Source organism: Oreochromis aureus, linkage group 10 (genome assembly GCF_013358895.1).
Source record: "Oreochromis aureus strain Israel breed Guangdong linkage group 10, ZZ_aureus, whole genome shotgun sequence".
NCBI classification, from domain to species: Eukaryota; Metazoa; Chordata; class Actinopteri; order Cichliformes; family Cichlidae; genus Oreochromis; species Oreochromis aureus.
This window is the reverse complement of record NC_052951.1, coordinates 5161545-5184337: the sequence shown is the minus strand read 5'-3', so window position 1 is coordinate 5184337 and position 22793 is coordinate 5161545. Positions and strand designations below refer to the sequence as shown.

General features: G+C 38.6%; 1 protein-coding gene across 1 annotated transcript in view; it reads right to left on the bottom strand.

Moving 5' to 3' along the window:
• pknox2 (pbx/knotted 1 homeobox 2) overlaps positions 1 to 22489 on the bottom strand; it is a 97837-nt gene extending 75348 nt beyond the window's left edge. The window contains exon 1 of the mRNA XM_031738519.2: positions 22365 to 22489. The gene's annotated coding sequence lies outside the window, so the exon portion shown is untranslated. The remainder of the gene's footprint in view (positions 1 to 22364) is intronic.
• Positions 22490 to 22793: the final 304 nt, after the last annotated feature.

Sequence of the window (22793 nt, the reverse complement as noted above, 5' to 3'; positions counted from 1 at the left end):
GCAGCAAAGTGAAAACGAAGCAACATAGAACAGCCAAAAGTTGTTGTTCCTCTTCCGCTCAGGGCAATTTAAGCTTGGGTCCCAAGGCAAGTTAATCCCAACAGACTCCTATGTTAAAATTCCAAAATTTACAGCAGTAAAAATCTGTGGATTACTCATTAATCATATAGTAGGGGACAAATTGTTAATGCTGAGGTTTTGTCCAGAAACCAGTTGGTTACATCATGTTGGCTATGTTCATTTTTTTGATGTTTTTTTCAATGAGGGAGAAAGGATAGCTCTCATTTTAAGAATTTCCAACAGGCTTGTCGCAATTTTGCAAGGAAAGTGCAGCAACACATCCTATTTTTTAATAGGATGTGTTTTAAATGTCTTTTTAAATGGAACGTATTAAATATCCAAAGCACTAGAATTCTCACCATTCCCCTTTATCCATTATAACTGATATTCCCAATACCCAACTCAAAGCCAGAATGAAATTTAGATTGCACCTGTTTACATTTTCTGTTTGTAAGGGGCAACCAAAAAGAACTTAAAGGGCCCTTTTCACAGATTGAATCAGATGAAATAAGGATTATTTTGAACTAGGAATCATGCAAAGCTAGTCTAGCAGAGTCCAAAAAGATAAATATGGAGTACAATTACTGTAAATATATAAAGATTCTGACTTGCTTTCAAAAGAGTATATGTGCAAAAGCATTGTAATGCTGAATGGGTTACAAAAAGGTAGTATTCGGTGTAGCGATAGGTTCACACCTCCCCAGTCAGCTCTGCATTAAATCAAATAGTGGGAGGATGAGTCTTTGCTGTTGGTTCACGTTTCAGGCTTTATTATGACTGAAGGAGTGGGGCTCACAGAGTGCTACTCCCTGGACAAGTTGTGCTCCTTGTAAAATGACTGCTTTATTGTTGCACCGTGTACAACATTTGCTCATATCAATAATGGGATATGCTCCAATGCATCAGGCAAACCCTGGGAGAGAATGTAGCCTCATTTGGTTCATTCAGTTTTCACTGTTCGCTTTCATGGCAAAGCAGGTTTTGGGTAGCCACAGGAATGAGTGAATATTCACAACTTCTTGACTAAACTTTATCTCTAATCATATGGAATCTCTGTACAGGGAGCAAAAAAATTTCAGATGGGCATCTTTAAGATTTCTAAATCCCCCTCCGTTTGCTAGTAGGTTCTGGGGTCAAGGTGTGAAGGGAGGACCAAAAGACCTGTTTCCCACAATCCCTCCACAGCTATAGCCCCCCAGCTGTTCGAGGGCTTTCATAACAACAGCTGCGCAGAGGTTTAGTGGTTCATGTTGCTATGACAACAGCAGGATCAATTGGCATGCACAGACTCTTGGTGCTAATAGCAAAAGTGACATTATGGCATAATTTCATTTCAATAAAACACAGACAGCATTTTTGGTGCACAGAGATTCAGGGGCACATAAAAGGATAATAGGAAATAATTAATTTTGCACGACAATTCTAGCAGCTCATATGCACAAAACTTACAAGAATCTACCACACATATTGACAAGCCAGCAACATCTCATTTCAAAAACATTCCTCTGCGTTAAAGATAAGCTCAGTACAGAGCATGACTGTGTCCAAACTCATACAATAGAGGCTAAATATGTCTTCATGCCCGGCAGCTGTATGTGCCACAGATCGCTAACCGGCAGGATGTGCAACAATCAGAAATATTTCTGTTCTCCTGACAAACAGGATATCAGGTCACTTGGCCTCCTCAACAGTGAGGAATCTGATTGTATGGGGAGATTAAAGTATTGCACAGAGTCAAGAACCAGCCCCAGTTCTACTTGAGGTTTACCAATGGAGGACATCTTTATTCCTTAAATACATTCAACAGTTAGTTAGAATTTAGTTTTATAGCTTTAATCTGGCCAGTGAATGACAATAGTAGGTATTCCCGAGGGAGTAACCAGAGCTGGCATGGCGTCACCACAGGTTTAAGCCCAACATTTAATGAGCATGCAGCAGATACAGGCAGCTGTGCCAGACAAAACACAGCACAGGCAGCCTATTCGCACACTGATGTGAGCATGTGATCCAGCTGCTACACTGTGAAACACAAGGTTCTTTAACTTTGTATGTACACCACTATTCGTCATTCGGCTGATATTTGACATTGATTATTCCTCTCTGTCTCACAGAATATGATAGGCCTTGTGAACAGTGTGGGGAAAGCCAAACCGGAATCCACAGCTAAAAATACCCACAAAGTGATGAGTCAGGATGGACTGAGCAAACAAAAAGAGACCCGTCTAATTTCCTACAGTCTGGCCTTTCAGTGAAAAAACTTCCAGAGTCCTTTCTATTTAATGAGAGCAGCATGGAGAAGAGAGAAAAGATAATCTATAGACTAGTGGGATAAAAAGAGATTGTCCAATTTCAGTTCAATTCAATGCAATTTGATTTATAGAGCACGAAATCACAACAAGTGTTGCCTCACAGCACTTTACACTGTAAGGTAAAGACCCTAAAATATTTGAGAGAAAACTCCAACAATGAAATAACCCCCTATGACCATTCAGTTGGCAACAGTGGAAAGGAAAAACTCTTAACAAGAAAAAAAAAGAGTAGCGTTTAAGTCAAAGTTTAAAACTAATTACTCAGTTTGTTATTGTATCGAGAATTTTCAGGTGAAAATGAATTTAATAAATTTTTGGAATAAGGCTGTAACATAGTAAAAATGTGGAACAATTTGACCTGTGAATACTTTCCAGAAGCACTGTAAAGCAGGGTATCATCTGCATAGCAATGAAAGGTGATCAGGTATAATGTAAATAGCAGTGGTCCCAGCACAGAACCTTGTGGAACTCTGTGACGAACGTCTGCGTGCGAAGAAGCCTTCACATTTACACGAACAAATCTTTTATTCTTTTACATAGATATGATTCAAACCATAATTCCTTTAATATGGTCTGCTGCTTTGTAATAAAATATTATGGTTAAGAATATCAAACCACTTCACTTAGGTGAGGTTTAACATGATATGCACAGAGATCCACTGTCAGAAGCCACAAGACAGTCATTAGCAGCTTTCTGTTTTGATAATGAGCTCTGAAACTTGACTGAAATTATTCAAATAAGCCATTCCTCTGCAGATGGTCAGTTGGCTTTTTTACAACTAGTCTTTTAAGAATTTCTGAAATAACAGGAAGGTTGAAGATTGGTCTATAAATAGCTAAGACAGCAGGGTAAAGTAAAGGCTTTTTGAGTAATAGTTTAATAACACCATCTTAAAAGCCTGTGGTATGTAACCTGTTGTGGCGGGGCATGGGCTGTGGCGCCGCTGCGGGGGAGGCGGACACACCTGAGAAGCATCAGCGATCACGTCTCACCAGCCTAGAATGATTGAACTGGGTCCTGACTGGGTTGTTGTTGTTGTTGTGTTGTGTGTGGATGGCAGCTGAAAAGCAGCCAACAACCGGGAAATAAAAGTGTGTAAAGTGAACTATGTGGTCGGGTCCATCGTCATTTCCATTACACCCGTTAACAGAGATAGATTGACTACTTAATGGTATGACTTCTTTGAGCAGTCTAGAAGGAACTGAGTCTAATAGACACATTGATGGTTTGAAGGAAGTAATTACTGAACAGAACAATCAGAGAGTTTAAATAAATATCAGCTGTTTTAAAAGTTAGTTTTTTTTCTCTAATGGTAAAATTATAATTGTGAAGAAAGATTTCTATTTAAAATTAGAGGAATACTCGGCTCAACAGAGCTCTGACTTTTGTTAACCTGGCTACAGTACTGAACAGAAACCAGGGATTATTCTTTTTTTTTTTCTATCAGTGATGAATTGGAAGATGTCCCAGCTTTACAGAGGGCTTTTTTATAGAGCACAAAACTATTTTTCCAAGCCAGACAAAGGTTTTCTAAATTAGTGAAACATTATCTCCTCTTCAGCTAAAGGTTATCTGCTTTAAGGTGTGCATTTGTGAGTTATACCAAGGACTTTGATTTGGAGCTTTCTTTTTTAGAAGACTCATGGTATATATGTGTGTAACTCTGCTTTGTGTGCCCAACTCTGAACAATCACACTTTGGGGGCTCAATAATTTGACGAGATTACTAGAAAAGAGAGCTGCTCCATGTAAAGTGGAATTGATGCCATTTCTCCTAAAAAGACCACATCATTTTTTTGAACATGACACAGCCAGCGGTTTAAGAAAAACATGCAGCTAAACATGTCACGACTGTTCTGAATGGAGAGGAGCAAAGTCTGGTATTTTTTTAAATCAAAATTACACACCTTGTCAGTTTCAGTATTAATCAGTAATAATTTGAGTGACTTAAGTAATTTCAAAATTAATGCAAACAGGTGCTTTACTGCTAAAGTGAATTCCAGTCTTGCAAAATCTAATTTATTCTTAGTTGGCAGTTTTAAATTTCCTTCAAGGGGGCCTACTATGACCCCAGGAACAGAATCAACTATGGCTGCTCAAGTCTCTAGTGTTATGTTTCACAGACTAGAGTTTTTAGCTTGGCAGGTGTCTCATGAGACAGGAAATTCAATTTGAAACATGAACAGGTTAGTGGAGTAGCAGGGGTACAGCTAACTGGGGTTAGCTATCTGGGAGTCCAAAGCTATAAGTTTTATTAAAGTACCATTGATGCTAAAGGAAGCTGAGAAGTAACTAAACATTTGAAAAACTGCACAGGAGCACGCAGTTGACAAAGTCGCTGAGGGTGTGCTCCTGGTGTTTCATTTAAAGGTGTTTCTATAAAAGGGACATAATTTTTAATTCTTCTTATCACCAAACTATTCACTGAGCTGTCATGCGATATGGATTGGTGGCAGTCATCTCTGAAGAGACCAGACAACTTCAGAATAAAACTGCTTCATCACAAGATGAATATGATAAAAGTGATTGCCCTGAAAAACATAATATTAATTTCTGTATTTAATTTGAGAAACTTGCCTTTAAGAAAGAATACTAGTAAAATGCCCCTTATCAACTCTCATTGTAAGTATCAAAAGTTTATACCACTGTTCTCTCGACCTACGTCACAAATCTGCTTGTCTAGTTGAGAATATAATGAAAGTCTGACTATATCTTTACTCTTTGCTTATGTACGAGACGTCAAAAGGAAGTCCGATGCCTCTTGCATATCCATGTACTTCACCATATACCAACAATTCAGTGCTAAAACTACATGTACATGACTCAAAACCTAAAATTTTGTTCTGAATATGGTCATGTTTTTTTAGTAAGTAAATATAAAGTAAAACGTTTTTCTACAATTTATTGGTATTAAGGCAAAAATGTTTTTGTTTTTTTTTAATACCATGATATTACTTGGCCTTGCCTCCATGTACTGGGATAAATATTTTTACTTGAGAATACATTTATGTCCGATTCAAAACTGCCCAAAAAAGCTTATATCCCAAGGCACAAAAGTGCATCTGTTATGCAAAATGTATCTCAAGATTTACATGCATTATCTTTTGAGGCAAACACACACAGGTAAAAACACACTGAAAACATAAAGGATGTGTTTCCACTTCATTCCAGCTGTCAGACTGTCAGATCTAACACACAGAGAGGAGACACAAGAGGCATTTCCCAGGTGGAATCCTGCCTTGATTCTCACAAAAATGAATCAAACAATCCAGACAGACAGCAGGCCAGTTAAAAGAAGTTGTCTGGGCTCATATTATGCAATATCCCGTGGAGGTATCTCTATAATGTGACTGCACAAGTTTAGATATATTTTGAAAAATATATATTTTGAAAACTCCTAACTGATGTACATGTAAGTCAGTGAAATGAATCACATCTTTAAGCTGTGGCCTCTGTGATAAATCAATGGAACTGCAGCGTTCTGTGGTAAGTACAAAGCACTGAATGGGAAGACTGAATGGATTAAACAGCCGGTTACCACAATTTACATTTTTTTATATGGGTACATTCATTGTCAGATGAAGTGATCAACTGCAGTACGAACATCACTGATTTCTGATTATCTTTTTGTGACACTACAATCAGTGTTCTGCTTGAAAACCTTTGGTTGCTGTTACTCATATCCTTTCCCAAACATATAAAGGTAGGTTTTACTGCTTAAACCTATGTTAGGGACTAGAAAGGTGCTTGTGTAGTACCTTTCTAGTCAGTTGAGCATTCAAAGCACTTTCTTACTATAATCTCAACCAATGACACACACATTCATACAACACTTTTATTTACGCCTAGGCACTTTCTAACATTCACACTCCATTGGATGCATCCGGGGCAACTTAGATACTGCCCGATGGCAGTTGCCCTTACACAGCATCAAAATGCATGTTATTGGGTGTATTGGACCAATACAAGCGCTCAATACTTTCACCCAACTTCTCAACAAGCACATTTGATCAAGAGGTTTGCTGGAACATGCCCAATCCACAGCACTCACAGGATCCCCTGCCAGCATCACAGTTCCAGACACTACAGGGCATGCACAGAGGTCCCAGGCCCATGCCTCAGGGCTGTTTTGGTGGCACAAAATAGATCTAAAATATTAAAAGGTGCTTTTAAATTTGTTGCTAATAATGATGATGTGTAATTTCAAAAATGCAGCATAAAATCACTTACAGATTACAGATTTTCACATCTTGCACATAAATGCTATAAAGCATGAGGACATGATCTGTTATTTTAATGTCCATCTTGTATAAAATGTCAGAGTCATGTGGTAGAATGAAATTTATACACTACAGTACACGCTGATGACAAAGTCATAAATGTAGTGAAGAATGTTGATAATCTCCTCAGCCTGGTGCTGTATAGGAGTAGTAAATTTTGCACATAATCTTTCAATGTCTCTCAGACAGAAAAAAGTGCTTCCCATATGTACATTAAAGAAGATGGATGAAGGAAGCACAAAGAAAGCTTCGGTTAAAGCAGACTCATTCTCTCTGAATTTAAACAGCCAGTGTCTGCCCATTATATAAATAATGAGGCCATAGTAGGAATAAAGGTAACACTTTTTTTTTTTTGCTGCAAATTTAAACGCTCTTTCATTGTCTGAGCATGAAACAGCTTGGGAAGACAGAAGCACAATGGACTTGGCAGAGGCGGCAAAAGCAGAACAGACAGAGAGGAATTCCCCATCAGTGTCTGAAGTGAACTAACCTTTCTTTTTTTCTTTCTGACTCTTCCCTCCTGGTGAGAGTCCAAAGGAAGAAAGTTAACTCTTTCACTGGCACACTGAATGTCTGCTTCAGTTGTTTGTTCAGGGTGCACAGCTCCAAATAATAATTCATGACATTCCTGAGGACTGAGGCTGCAGAATTTACTGACACCCTGGTTCTCTCTGTAGCCTCCACAATGTTTTTCCACACATTAGAGATGCACCACTTAACCCCCCCTTCGCCACCACCACAATCCAGCTCCATATCCAGGTAGTTAAATACAAAGTACAATCTGTCCTTTTCCCAGTACAGAAAATAGTGTCTTGAAGGTGCTTCTCTGTCTGTAAATGTCGGCTGGTGATGGTTTATAAATACCACTGACCACGGGGGAGAAGAAGAACAGTAGCATGCTGCTTCACTGAGATTGAGAGATTCACACAAAAGACTTAGAAGAAAACCTCAAACCAGTAAACCGCTTTCTCAATTTCCCAGCCCTAGCTTGTACAAACACACTCTCACATCCTGGCAAGATAAGCAGGCCTGTTTTGAAGAGGGCATCAAGAAGGCAGGTGTAAGTCATCCCTCATCTTCTGTCATGGTGGGTCTCACCTTCACAATCCAACTGACACTACGCTCCAAGCCAATCCTTTCTGAGAAGCTTAACCACGCGTCTCTTTTTGAGAGTGGCCCATTGGTCAACTTTGCTCTGAACAAATGGAAAAAAAACAAGAACAAAAGCAACCACAGCTAAAATCACGTGTTCCAGGTCCACATTTCCAGCAATAGGTCAGATTCATTCCCTGTAGGTGCTGGACTACACCAGGGCTGCCCTCTGTCACTGATTCTATTTACAATTTTTATAACAGGCAAAGCCAAGTGGTTTAAGGCTTCCACCTTGGTGGCTGCAGGATCACGTCTTTACTTTTTGTGGATGATGTGGCTCTGCTGAATTTATTAGACTCACACTGAAGTGGTTTACAGCTGAGAGTGAAGTAACGGAAATGAAAATTAGTACCTTCAAGTCTGAGTCCATGGTTCTCAGCAGAAAAAGGGTGGAGTGCCAAATATAGGTATGGATGGATGGATGGATGGATGGATGGATGGATGGATGGATGTGTGACAACTGTTCTAAAAGAAAAGTTTGATACTTTTCATATTCAAGCTTGATGACTTATCTAGGTTACCACTAGATCTATAAGAGACTGGCAGCCAGGCACTGAACTTAGTTTGGCAAAATCTGTAAAAAGCAACTTACAACAAGTTTTTGTATTGTTTGTGAACAAAGACTGCAGCCTTGTCGTCATCAGCTAGCAGGAGATCCCGGAACCCACATGATTTGATTCTGTTTGTATGCAAGCCCAGTGTCCCAGGTGTGACATGCCAGTTTTGATGTGACATCATGTCGCCTTTACCAGTTGTGTAGCTCTTGATTTTTGTAATCTGGCGTGTTGTGCCACAAGCCTTTGCAACAACAACAAAAAAAAAACACTTGGCAAATGCTTTGCTTCCAGTTTTGAGTTTTTCTCTTCCTATAACATCACTTACATGGCAGTATTGTCTAGGTGGCGACACCTATCATTCTGCAGAGGCTTCCTGTGCCTTAACAGTGCGCATAAATAGACTTGAAGATGATGTTGCAAAGCAACCTTAGCTGTCAATTTCCAAATGGGAATGAGGAGTGAGTAAACTTGAAGATGAATTTTGCAACATGAAAGAATTTTAAATATTCCAAATTCTATCCTTTGGTGAATATAACATTTCCAACATGAGTTCTCTGACTGAAAAGCCTTCAGTTGATCCAAATGCTGTAAGAGGGAGCATTTTCCTCCAATACTGGGTTCTCTTCCCTGTTCATTTCAGAATCAAATTTCAACTCCTACTCCTCCCATACAAGGTATTGAATAATCAGCCACTGTCTTATCTTAAGGACCTTACAGTACCATATCACTCCAATAAAGCACTTCACGCTTAGACTGCTGGCTTGTCTACGGTTCCTAGGATATTTATTTATAAAGGTAGAATGGGAGGCAGAGCTTTCAGTATTTAGGCCCCTATTCTGTCAAAACAGCTCCCAGTTTGGATTTGGGAGACAGACACCCTCGCTACTTTTAAGATTAGCCTTAAAACCTTCCTTGTTGATAAAACTTATAGTTAGGGCTGGATCAGGTAACCCTAGGCTGCCAGAGGCTTCCCATTAGTGTTTCTTCTTCACTTGTTTGTTTTCACTGCGTTTTTATAATTTATTTATTCATTTATTATTAGTAATCTCTGTCTCTAGTATGTCTTTTGTCTTGTCCCCTGTCCTAATCCCCAACCAGTTGCAGCAGATGGCTGCCCCTCTCTGAGCCTGGTGCTGCTGAAGGTTTCTTCCTGTTTAAAAAAGGGAAGTTTTTTTCCTTTCCACTGTCACTAAGTTCTTGCTCATAGGAGCTTGTCTAAATTTTGGTAGTTTTCTCTGTATCACTGTAGGTTCTGTCCCTTACAACATAAGGAACATCTTGATAAGACTGTTTTTGTTATTTGTTACTATATAACAGGTAATATCATGGAACGGAAATGATTGACCTATTGCAGAAAAACATATCTAAAACGTTTTTTTCCTAACAAAGAAAAATGTTTTCAGAGGAAGGATTACAATCCAGAAAAAAAGTCTTCAATAATGAGGCCAATTGGATTAGTAGTGGTGTGGTCTGAATCTGTGCAATTATTGTTTTAGACATAATGGCGAGTTGAAAGAGGCATACTGCAGACTTCAGTTCTTAGAGCTAAAGGCTCATTATTGGAGGCACTAACTCAGTTATTGCTGCCAACCAGAATGGTTGGGTTTTCATACATCTTGAATCAACTACAGGACTTGCTCTGGCTACTTAGTGCTTACCCAACCAGGCCAGAGAGACATTTTTAAAAACTTCTGTGCCACCAAATCCAAATGATAAATCAGTTAACAGGAGCCTTATGAGTCTATGAGACTGTTGTTGCTGAACTTGTTCTAAAAAGATAAAGACTGAGACACAGTCTCCATTTGAACCATTTGGAGAACCCCCTTGCAGTCCTGGTACAAGACCAGTGTTAAAGGTCAGATGTGTGGTGCTAATCACATTTAAAAACAATGTCACATACAGTAATCTTTAGGTGTGAGCACAGAGCACTAATGAAACACTGATGATTTCAGTGAGGCTGTCCAAATTACTTATCCCCTCTGAAAAGTTCTTTAAACTAAAAAAACAAATTTCATCCACAATGAGCACTATCAGATTTCAAATTCCCATTTACACCACACTGACATCACAGCAATGCCAAGGCAGTGCCAGCAGGGATCCAGGCATAGACACAGCAGAGCGGTATGGAGACCTTGACCAGATGAGAGCAGCCAGGGGGAGGGGGCTCTGGATAGCTTTCTTTCCTCTCCCAGACTCGAGCCCAGACATACAGACACACACTTGACTCTGTACCGCCTCCAGACTTTACCCGCCCGCCAGTTCCACAGCTGTTTATAACTCACTTTTAGCACAAAACCATCATCACTCTTTGGAGATGAACCTTTATGAAGTCACAAAGTGCGTGGGAGAGCTGTGTGGGTGCGTGACTATGTGTCATTTTTCATTCTTTTACTCAATTTTTTTTTAGTCGCTGGTAATTAAAGTGCTCTTTCCTATGAACTCCTCTGAGGTGCTTTTTCACCTCTTAGGCTGAAAACTTCTTTGTCTGGATTGATCTCAGTGGAGTTTGTCAGATTCTAATGTTATATTCATTTAGAAATATAATAATGTATAATAGTGTGGGTTTTATAAATGTCTATGTGGAAAATAGGTGGGAAAAATTTTCTCAGCTAGGTATTGGGAACATTGCATGTTGTACCACCCACACCCACAGCCCGACACATGCACACACAACATTTTATTACAGAGTTAATTATATCTGATAGCAGAAGATACGCTGATTTTAATTGTACAAACTCTGAAACTTTCAGGGTTTTGTTTGTTTGCCTTTCTTCTTTTTGGGGGATTTTTTTTTTTTTTTTTTTTTTTTTGTTGTTTTTGTTGCTTTTTGTTTTTGCTATGGCAAAATATAACTCCTTATTATGGTGTATTACAGTTTTTAGGTACTTATCAGTGTCAGATGTCAGTGCCAAAAATATTGCAGGACAAAGTATGTGCCTGAAAGTATCCACAATGTCACTTTCAGCCTTGAAATACTGATTTATGAGCACATACTGACACGTTAAACTTTTAGTGACATCAACTGTATTTTAAGTTCACATTTTTTCTCATGACAGGCACTGCATTTTAATAACACTTTTTGAAAATTGGACTTTAATTGAGTAGTAAAATTTGTAGCTATTGCATTTTCAAAAATCCCAGTGTCTTTATAGGCAATTCAAACTGCCATCCTGATTGGCTCCCCTCATTAAATAATAGCTGAACTGTTTCCAAGTGGGCAGCATTAAACAAGGATGCATCCAGCAGCAGGTTTAACTTATTTCAATTGAAAGAGGTGCTGCTGTTCATGACTAACAGCTGTATCACAACGTTATTTTTTAATTAGCCTTTGACTGACTTTCATTTATTTGTAAAAGGCAAGATAAGTAATGTTGTATTATGGAAGCTTGTTTGAAGACAACCTACAAATATTCCAAAAATACTAAAAATGTCAAGTAGTTTAAGAAATATTAAATGCCTATTATATTAACAGCACACTATAACCTACTTACTGAAAGCTTGACTGAAGTGCTGCACATCTGTCCTTTGGACTGAACAAGATCTATACAGTAGACTGCTGCCAAAGTCAAGCATTAACAGTAGTCTCCATTTTGCTGCCATGTCTTTTTGCATCTTACGCATATTAACTACTCTCTGTGTGAAACCTGGAGTCCAAGATAACATTACTTCTTATGAGAAATGCACCCGAAATGTGAGTGCAAACACACACACAGAGAAAATAAATAGAAACTTTATAGAGTGATCTTCCAATATTTCAGTTCTTTCTGCATTTCTCACTTTTCAGGAATGTCTTGAACAATAGCCTCTTTGAAAGAGCGAACCTCTTATCGAGGCACATATCCTAACATGCTAATTACCCACACAGTTTGAGTTCATTTATTATGCATGAAATAATCTAATATGATGACTGTGATAATTATGCGCACATAGATAAGATAAAAGAGTAGTAACCAATTATGGCACGGGAGTTGGGAAAAGTAATTATTCTTTGTAGTGGAAAGAAGTCTCGGTAGAGAAAAAGGGGGTTCGGTCTGTTTTTCTTTTTTTTTTACTTAGTACTGCAATTAACATGTGAAATCATGTCTACACTCCCTGATAATGTTTAAGGGATATTTTTGTGATTTAAAGTCTTATTTTTTAGCTGGCATTTCATTGACCAAAATGTAAAAATAAAGCTGCAGTAGACCAGAATTTGCTTCAGCGGCTGATATATCCACTTATAGTGATGTTTCTGTTTTAATTGCATGCGCTCACCCCCCCAGCAAACTCCATAAATCTGACATGTTTACATTACGACTTGAAAAGCAAAGCAACTAAATGTCTTGGTTTTCACCGGCAGTAGCAAATCAGAAAGGACACCAAAAGGAAGGAGTGGTGCTCAGAGTCAAGTACTCACAAATCAGACGGGTGTTGTAGAGTCATTAAATATTACCACTTCTAAAATCAGAGCTGGCATGCGGTTAGCCCGCACCACTGTACAAACACACTTAACACAGCGCAGCTTTCTTTGACAAATTATGCGCCTGCCACCACAAATCACAGGAAACAGAGACTCTGCAGTAATTTTGTTTCTCTGTGACTGTTTTGGCTCGACTCTTCTTATGAATTAAACTTTTATGTAACGGAATGTGGCGGCCTGGAAACGGTGCTGAATGTGGATTAATGTGTCGGCATGCTCACACAGACAGAGAAAGAAATGTTTTACGGTTGCTCATAATGTCTTTAAATGAGAACCAAACTTGACTGAGTCACTGCTGCAGGCCAGAATAAGGAGATACGGGAACGATAATTAAATGGGGGCAAAAGAGAAATTTTAAAACAGGTGCTAATGCAAAATTTGTGCTATGTAAAGGAGGACTATTGTCTCTCTGACCTCAAACTAAAACCCAACTTAAAGTGACTCAGAAGTGCACACGTCATGGTCACACTCATCGGCCGTCAACCGTGTCCCGGACCAAGTCTCCTGTGGACTCCTGTAGCTGACTCATAATTATTTGCAGAGTCCAAGCTTCAGGCCAAACACGAGTCCAGAACCATCCAGAAGACAGCTTTTAAAAACAATACTGCATCACTTTCGACAGGTTTTTCAAATCAGCTCAATTTCCATTTCCATCAGTGTCAATCCCGCCCTGTTTCAAGTACACACAGGTCTGAACAAAGGGACTAGCTCTCTGTGTGCTCTGTCACTTTAAACTGGAGGTTAATGTCAGTGGTGCTCATGTTTCCTTCCACACTCAGCAAAGTCATAATGTTCTAAATGCAATGAAGTGAGGAAAGGAGAAAGCAAGGACGATGGATACGGCTAAGACGGAAGCTACTGCATATCATGCTTTTCATATGAACAGCTGATGTCTAGAAAACATTTTCATGGATTTTTTGATGGATATTTTTTAGAGGCATTAATCCATGTTATTACAAGCTTGCAGTGAAAATGAAAATTACTTCAGCTCTCTAAAAACAGGTCATTCTCCAGTCCAAATAAAACAAAAAAGACATATGGACCATAAAGCCAGTTTTAACTGCTGCCTTAAGTTAAAGTTCAACAGGAGTATGAATAGACTGTTCTTGGTTGACTTCAAATCATTGATCGTCTCTTAGACATCAGTTTCAATATACTGCCAGGAATAAGTTCACCAACATGTTTTCAATATGTAATTTTAGAATAAGGCTGTTGTAAATGCTTAGGGTGTGTAAAGGACTCTGACAATTTGACACTAGATCTATCATATTGGTTCCCAAGTGTGGTGGGGTTTAGGTCCCAAAAGCTCTGGCTAAGATTAGGAAAGATTCAGGTTTCCACATTAATAAATAGACTTATCCTTTCCAAGTTATTCTTGGACTCTTTGATAAGTTGGCAAAAACCCTATCTTTCTAATCTGCATGTTTTTCTCCAAAACATAACCACCAAAATGATTATTTTATCATGGAAAGGAGATTACACTTGTGAGCTGAAAACTCTAAGACAAACTCTATGATATGATGTAATGTACTCACCTTGATGAAGCAGAACCAAGAGAACATGTTAAAACAAGTCCTCTAACATATGAACAATACCCAGTGACTTCAGGGGCAAAAGAGCTCTGCGTGTTTTGTCATTGTCACTGGACAGTGGTAATCAAGGAAGTGCTTAATGCAGTATGCAATGTGTGTTTAGTATTGTAAAACTATGTACTTTTATTCAAACTGTGGTCTTTCCTTCTACAACCGAAAAAGCTATTTTGGTGCCTAAACCCAACCAAACACAAAAAGAAAGAATGTGGAGTTAAAAACGAAAGTGCAAAACCAGGAGAACAGAAGAGTTTCCCAGGAGAACTCCTCTCTGGCTGTTTTCTTCTCTTTAGAGGGTGTGTAATAATGTCATCCACCACCCCACCTAACACAGACTTTTGTAGGTTTTGATTGTTTTCCATGTTGAAAACTGAACGCTAAAGAGTTATCCCAATGCATCAGAATTGAGGCTAAGTGAGGGTGGGTTAAAAAACAAATACTTGGTCTTTTTTTAAAGTGAGACAGGTTTTTACATCTACACATTTCTCCCATATCTAACACTCTGACTAATAAGACTCAGTTAATTATTTTCACACCCAAATTGTTTAGTCCTGACTTTGAGAATTTCCACTTTGAGATCAACCAAAAATGAAGTGTGAGACTTCAGTAGACTGAGAAGTGGATCATGGTCAAATGTTGGTGGCTCCCAAATCAAACTGATCCATGATTTATTACTTTTCTTTTGATGTTTCAGCCTTTTACCAATTACAGGACGTTACAGCAGGCTATTGCTAGACCTGGAAAAAAGAAGCACAAGAGCAGAGGATGGAAACAAGTTTTATTTGAAATATGGTCTGATGCTGGTGGGGAAAAAATGGTGAATTGACCGATGAGATGGACACTTGGTTTTGTGGGGGGGTTTGTTGTTGTTGTTGAAGACAGATAACAGTTGAGCTGCAGCTTATTATTATCTTATTATTATTATTTTAGCAACTAAATATTCTATTGATTATTCCATAGCTGAATCGAGTAATCGGATAACAAAAAGTTTTGTCTTATTAAAAAGAAATAAAGTCTTTTAAGATGAAATCTCAGTGGTTTCCATTTTTAAAAATTCAAGGTTTTTAATAGTTTATCTGCATACAACATCTGTCAAAAAACTAAAGCCTTTCATTGTCTTTACATAACCTGTTAATTTTCTTTAATGCAAAAGAAAATAAGGTCTACATGCAATCTAAACTAAGGCATAAAATAAAACTACCTTTGCTCTTTCTCCTTGGAGGACTTTCTTACATTAGTACGAGGCAAACAGAGTTCTATGTTGCATCTTTTTGATGTTCATCTGTGTGTGTGTGTGTGTGTGTGTGTGTGTGTGTGTGTGTGTGTGTGTGTGTGTGTGTGTGTGTTGCTGAAAACAGAGGCTCTGATCATTAATCATAATAAGAATCCTGTGTACACCCTAACAATCCTAGGTCACAGGCTCAGAGTATTACTGGCACAGGTACATTTTTATCAGCCTGTGAAAAACCACTTTTATTTTTATATTTTAAGTTTTTTTTTACTTTAAATATGAAAAGTAATGATGTATAAAGCCTTAAATATGGTTTAGTACACCCCTGCTTGCTGCTGGTATCACTACAATAGAAAGCATGACGCCTGTAGTCAGCCTACAGCAAGCTAATTTAAATATCGTATAGATATTGGAGCTTGCTAAAGATGTGGTTTGATAAAGGACTCCTGCTGACTGTTTCTAGTAAAGTTTTTAATAAGAAACAACTATTTCCGTGGTGACAACTAAATGCTACAGAGCCTTAGATTAAACAAAGCATGAAGCAAAGAATTTTCATAGAGGATTTTTTTTTAATAGTCGAATTATTCGAGTTAGAAAAAAATAGAAAAAAATATATGAATGACAGAAAAGCTATATCAGACATGTCTGTCTACAAAACCAGTCAATATTAGCATGTATAGTGTTGATGACAGAATGCAGTATTTCACTAATATGTATATAGTTAATAGTTAATATTTTAACGTAATGTATTTTATGAATGTAGTTGCTAGGGGACTGGCCATTTTGGTAGGTTACTGTGTAGTTATATATATAAAATGTTATTTATACTTTACCATTAGCATCCCTTTGGATAAAAAAGCTGCTGAAATTCAGCAGCAGTTCGACATCCAAGATGGCTGATGTTTAGTGAAATATAATACAGGAATCAAAGAGTGTAGTGCTCCTTTCACATTTTAGGAGTGACAAGTCTTATGAAACACTGTGACAGATATAGCCTTCCCGTGGAAAATGAAATGCGCCTCGCCTGAAGCCTGCACTGTCATAAAATCATGGCACTTTTATAGCAGGGTACTGGACTATGTAAAGGAAGTCATTTGCAGCTAATAAGAGCGATTACTAAAAAGCACTGAGACAAATCATTGTGTCCTTGCCACTGCATAATGCCTTTACTAGTCTTACTAGTCTGCTGATAAGTCACAGTTTTACCTAACGACTTATGTATTAACAAGCATTTCCCCGGGTACCTTCAAAGACCACTTAGAAATTAACAGCAAGGTATACAAATGGATTTGAAGAGACGACTGCTTTTGTTCGACTCTAATGCCAAGAATAAAGGAACAGCTATAGACTGAGTAAAAATATTGTCCTTCAGATCAATGGTGTCCTAGAGTGCAGTAGGCTGAAACATTCAGATGAGTGGCAGAAAGAGCAACACACTTGAATAATATCTTTGGAGAGGACTGTGGAAAATGGAAGAGTACTCCAGTAAATAGCCATTTGGAGGTCACAGCTTTAGCGTTGGTGTATTTCTATTCACAGCGCAGCAGACTTCAATGAGCTGCTGTGCCAATAATCAAAGGAAGCTGATATCTAAAGATCATCAACCGCCATTTCAAAAAGGCTAATTTCCTCATCTTCTTGCCTATTGCCTTGTATCTCGATGTGTTGTTTTTTTTAATCTGTATATTAATTTAGCTGTAAAAAAAAAAGCCCAAAAACAACAGTGATTTGAGAAACAGCCTGAATTCTTGTGTACCTGGTTGTAAAACTAATAAAAGTAGGTCTGCATCACATAGAAGAGACAAATTTCTTCTTAATGGCAACTGCAGTGCTGAAAACCAGCTGGAGCTGTACCTGCAGTAAAGAGACACCGGAGTTTCAATAAAAACAGCAATTTTTGAAGCAACATAAATATAGTTGCATGAAGCAAATGGAAGCTCAACGTATCAGCATGCAACATATCAGTGCATGATGTGAGGATGGCTTTATCAAAATAAGTAACAGTTCTGAGGAAACTTAAATATGTTTTATAAAATATTGCAGTGTGGGAAATTCTCAGAAGTAGCAACAGCATTTTGGCCAATGCATTTATTCATGTATTCATTCTCAATATGCAGCCACATAGTACTTGGTCGGATTTACTCTGCTGTGATCTACTGTTGAATTCAAATCAAATATTTTGAACCTCACCCAGCTCAGCTGTTACCAGGACTCTCAAATATAATAAATTCAGGATTTGCTGGCAGGATTCATATTTCTCTGTGAGAAGCTCTACTCATTTATTCGGATTATCTACATTCCACCAGAGATAAGAAGCAAAGGCACAATGAGGTTCAGAGTCTTGCTAAAGGTCTTCAAATGCAGAATATATAATGTGCTGTAGCTAATTTGATTGTGTATATTATGTTTTAATTGTTTTCACTGCAAAAATAATGACATCAAAAGCAGCTGATATTAACACTACTGAATACTGGCGACATGAGAGAGAGGACGCAGCTTGTTTCTGAAGAATCTTTGAAATACTTTTCACCCCCCAGTAAACAATGCGCATGCATCCTGCTGCTGGTGGAAAAACTAAGCTGTATTGGCCTTTCCATTCTAAGCCACAACTTTGACTCATTTTAGGGAATGTGTCCCTGCTGGGCTTTCATTTCCTCTGTCTGAAAAAAGGAATGCAATCAGAGAACTGATGCTAAAATCATTATCTAATGACTAAAGCCCTTATTTGACTCCTTCCATGCTGTCGTGTTCACTGTTCAAGCACACATCTGCGATTGTTATGTGAAGAAGAGTATTTCTAAAAGTTTAAGAATGCTCTGCAGGGTGAACTGAATGTGCTACACACTATCATTCAGTGAACAGCAGTCTGGAGGCAGACATGGATTTTTCTTACTTTTTTCCAGCTGGAGATGAGCAGTGCTATACTGAGAGAACATTGTAATAACATTTTGTGGAGTAAAACAAGACAAGAAAAAAAGAGTAGCCTGTGTCGTGTAGACGAGTATGTAATACTCCACATGCTCATGTGCAATGGAATCACTTTTAGTTCATATTTTTAAAAAATAAACAAAGCAAACCAATCTATGCATTTAGATAGTCATTAGGAATACTGGTTTACATCAAGACTTTTAAGTAAGGTAATGACTGTATTAAAAAGCTATGAAGTGTAAATGGTATCAAATATATATTAATCCATATTTTCTCACTAAGTTTATCTTAAAAATGCTTCCTTCATGTTTGCTTTTGCATTGTAGTTATTTGTAAATTCTACAAGACATACATCTGGAAACACTCATTGCTAAGGCACTAAGAAGATGTCTGTTGTTATATTGATCACCAAATGGCACTGGGGAGTAACCAGGTAAATATACTGCTGTTTGGTATTTTGATCAAAATGAAAATAAATATAAATGTTCTCAGTTGCAATTATGGGGCAAAATTTAAAATTAAATATAAATACCAGTCAAAATGTTAATGATTACCATGGGGTTATATACCACTATTCAGACTACATCATTTATTTATTGCTATTAAAGTAAAATGTTTTAATCACTTTTTCTGCCTCACACTCTTTTCATTGTTGAGGGTTTATATTAAAATATGTTTCAGCAGTACTGTATGCCGTTATTGCCCGATTCCCTTTTTAAATTAAATTACAGTTCTAATCAACGTGCCTATTCATTAGAGCTTGTTTATGTCTTTCCAGAAACAAAGTCTGTAATGTTGACAGTATATGGAGAATCGCTAAATTTGCCTGCTGTTCCTCTTGAAGCATAAATCAAGCCAATCCATCTCTCTCCGAAGCCCACTCCCCGGTGGCTTACTTAGAGCCGTGCCAGCACAGCACTGGCTGCGGAATGAGCATGGGTAAGCATGCAAGGGCTGTCCTTAACCTGTGCTATCTGACGATATAAAAAGGTCTCTGCCTCCTCCTGAGAGCAATAGGGATCAAGCAGGCTTAGTGGGCATGACCTACGAGGGCCCAGACAGGACCAAAACATGCAGCGCAACACAATTGTCTACAGAACTGCCGCGCTATCGAACATGAGAAAACTAGACTACATCACTTTGCTCATGGGCCAGAACAGGAGCTATATTCACTTCGCTGAGGATACCAGCAGACTAAAACCCTATGAATAATTCAAAACATCCGCTGTTTTTCCAGCCTGATTTTAAAAAGCCAGGCCCTCAAAAAAACAACAAATTAGATATTTCACAATCTGATTGCTAGAAAAAAGAATCCTGCAAAGTAAGCCCTATTAGTCTTACAAGAAACCCTGTGAAAAAAGAGAAAGAAAGGAAAAAGACTGTCTCCAAAAATGATGCACTGGCACCATGCAGGGTGGAATTAGCAGCAAAGGCGAAGAAAATGACAAGACATTCGCTCATGGTTTAATTTCCTCAATTGCTTTATGGCCATACATAAATGCTTAAATTGGTTTGTAACATATGCTCTCCTCGCTCTGTTTACTTCCTTCATTTAGTGTGACTGACTCACTTTATTAGTGATTATCCCCCAAAAAGCTGTAGGAATGCACAGCATCGCACCTCATCATGTAATTTACCCATATAGTAAGAATGGGAATATGCAAATGGTGCCGGAGTATTGTGCAGCCCTAAATGTGCCCCTGGGCTGCTTGTCCAATGACACAAATCATCAATTAAGATCTCAGCAGGGTTTGGTGGATAAACTAAATTGGCATTATTGCCTTTTGACAATATGTAGAGCTGCATGGGGTACATGACAACAAAGAACAAACATCTCTGAGGGTGACTGGTAGTGATGCGTATCAACTCGTGAGCTTGCGTATTTGTGTACGCCATCTCGATCCATTCGCAGGTAAAATCATCTACTGACAAAGGGTGATTTGAACAGTGTAAAAGGTAAAAAGGCTTCTCTTGCTCTTTTAACAGCAATTCACAGAACAACAGCAGTTTCTTCCAAAGTGTTTACTTTCACAGTGGGTGCAAATTTAGCCCCTCGTGGGATTTCATGCTCAGCATTTTGCACCTGGCGAACGTGTCTGACAAAGGGACCTAAAGTGGTCCAAATCGCCATTGTGATTTCTCAGGGAAGCAGATGATTAGTAAACAAATGGTTCAGGCATATTTAATTAAGCTAATGTACTCTTGATGTTCACACTATGGCCTTAGTTATTTGGCCCTCAGTTAGCTTTGTATAGCCAGAGCATTTTACCACTGACAGACAACAACTGTGTCAGTTATCAGTTTGAATTTTATATTAAGAAAAGCGTTTCTGTTTTTAAGTCACATGTGTTTACCAAATCTGCGCCTGCACCGGGGTGCCTGTATGAAATACTGCCCAAAGGAACACAGGAGTTGGCTGAATTTGACTCAAAAAAACTACTAAGACAGAGCAAATGACCAGCAAATCTGGGCCTCTCTAGCTCAAGGATGCAAGTTAAATCATACAGGCTCACGGTGCTGAAAACTAACTGTCTCACAGACAGTGTTTTGTGCCAGTCAAACAGCTACGGTGAGCAAAACCGTCATTCAAGCAATTGTGGAATAAACAAGTCATCTGAAATAGAAAGTGGTGAGCGGCACACAAAGAGGGCCAGTGTTCAGAGTAGGGAGGTTTATGCAGGGCTGGGTAGGCTGAGTGTAAACTTTAGAGCTCACTTCAGTCAAAAATTCATTGAGAAAATAAGAAGTCCAAAATACCCCCATTTGATGGCAACTACATTCAATTACTACATGTAATATATATGCTTTATATATTGTTTGTTTTTTTGTTTTCTTTTACTTTGAAAAACTGCTGCTACACCAATTCCACTGAAAAGCTGGGGTACTTTTGTAAGTCATCAGCAAAAAAATGATAATTTTAAAGGTAGCTATAGTTCTCTTTTTCAGTTTGAGACTGAAAAACATGCAAACATCTATTTTTTCCTGCAAACAAAAATAAATACACACACAAAACTCACGAGCATTAAGAAAACTAATAATAAAATTCTGTGAATTACATCAAATTGCAAGTGTGCAACATGACCCCCCCCCCCCACACACACACACACACACACACTTACACCTCGCCTAACTCGCTCAGTCAAAATAAAAGCATTTTTAACAGCGCAACAACGAAACTTCAACATCAAGAAAATTGCATTACATTACAACACAACACGCGTTTTGCACGTTACAGACACGCCGTAAAATGAAGTGTTAATTTGCGATTAATTAGAATGGGATGAAGCGTTCCGAAGCTTTTGACAAAGAAATCAAAGCAAACAGAACGCCAGCTTCCTGTGCGCTTTACTGCTTTTATTCTCTTTAAACTATTACATTTGCACTAAAACATCCGCTTTATACATTAAAAAATCGGAGATAACCGCATCACAAACATTACCGCGACAATTTCAAAAATCCAAATGCCGCATCAAGCAAAGGAAAAAAAATCCACTGGTCTTTGAGTCCAGCACAAAAATGCTTCTCCTCTCCTTTCCCTCTCTCTTTTTTCACCCCCTCCTCTAGGCCCCCTCCCTTCCCTCAGTCTCTCGCTCTCTCTCTTTTTTTTCTTTCTCCCTCCCTCACTCTGTCTCTCTTTCCCTCCCTATCTCTCTCTCCCTCACTCTGGCCTGGCTGGCTGTCTGACTGTATGAATAATGTCCTGCCTTTTGTAATGAAGGGGGGGAAAGGGGGAAAAAGGACGCTGGAGTGCTGAAGCCCTGCTCCCATGCACTGACATTGAAAATGAATGACAGCTTACCTGCATGCCAATCTTCATCAGACTGACACTGGGCTGACAGCACAGCCTATACTCCTCCACACAGTCGCTGACGTCAGTCATGTCAGGCCCCTCCCACCTCCATCTTCATCTCCGCTCCCCGTTTTCCCAACACCGGGCTGCTGATGCCTTCCAGTGTCCATGGGAAATACGGCAATCAGGTGTAGGGCTCCAAACACACGAAACCTCCAAGAAGAGCGCATTGACATTTGCGGTCGAGTTGCAATGGTGCAACTCGTTTAGAACAATCACAGTAACAACAACAGCAAACAACAGCTCATTTGAATAAAAAATCTAAAGAATTTAGTTGCTTTTGAATCAAGAGAATCAGTCTTGACCAGCTTAGAACACATAAATGTGAACATTTAAATGACATTTTGAAATGATTTAATATATGAACGCATTCAGTGA